Here is a 1,143-nt window from a genome sequence, read left to right as displayed (position 1 = left end):
ATTTAGTCAATACTAAACTTTAAATAATAAAATTTAAACTCTAAATTTTAAATTTTAAATCATCATAATATAAAAATAAAATATTAACTCTAAAAATATTGACTAATATTCATAAAAAAAATTGTCCTAATATTTCTCATTTATTTGTACAGTGTAATATTCAACTACGACTGTCCTTATTTGAAACAAGTTAACTCGCTCTTTATAAATTTTCACGTAGTTTATGGTTAGATGCCACTAAATGGGAATAATTTTTTAATAGAAAATCTTTTTAAAACTTTAGTACTTTTGATAAATTTTTTTAAGTTAAATTAAAAATACAAAAAAATTCTTTTTTTTTAAATTATCATTTTTATTTTTGAAAAAGAGATCTTTGAAAAATATTTTAACATAATAAAAAATAAATGACTATTTTTTTATTATTCTATCTAAATATAATTGTTAAATAAAAAGTATTTTTTTTTTTATAAAAAATAATGATTGAAAGTCCCAATTAAATCACATATGCAAGTATCTAAGTCGCAGTACTAAATACTAATAATTTGCCAAGCACAACCCAATACAAATCTTATAGAAATAAATTAAGATACAGAGCTAATATATGTCCTAAATACCAATGTTCTAAAAACCGAACTGGACCGGCCGGTTTGATCGGATTAACCGGGAATCGGTTATCTGACCGGTCCAATTGATGTTTAAAACCGTACAGTAAAAAATCGATAAAAAACCGATCAAATCGGCGATTAACCGATAAACCGGTTGAACCGGACAGGTTTTTAAATGAAATTTTAAATTTTATTATTATATGAATGATTGAATTTAAATTTTAAAAGATTTATATTATATTTTTAATAATTTTATTTTATATAACGAAATCGGTTCGACTACGGTTCGACCACGGTTGAACCATTTAACCAGTTATTCGACCAGTTTGATGACCGGTTCAGTTATCGCAACCTTACTAAATACATAAGACATAAGTTGAAGTTATTTTTTAAGAAAGTTTTTATAGAAAACAAAATATAAAAATTGAGTTTTTCATGCATTTGTACGTTGTGTATTTATTAAAACAAAAAAATTTTAAAATTTTTATTAATAATAATCTTAACATATATTTTTAAAATACATTAAAACTAAACTCAT

Source organism: Arachis ipaensis, chromosome B02 (genome assembly GCF_000816755.2).
Source record: "Arachis ipaensis cultivar K30076 chromosome B02, Araip1.1, whole genome shotgun sequence".
Lineage (NCBI taxonomy): Eukaryota > Viridiplantae > Streptophyta > Magnoliopsida > Fabales > Fabaceae > Arachis > Arachis ipaensis.
Note: the sequence above shows the minus strand (reverse complement) of the source record.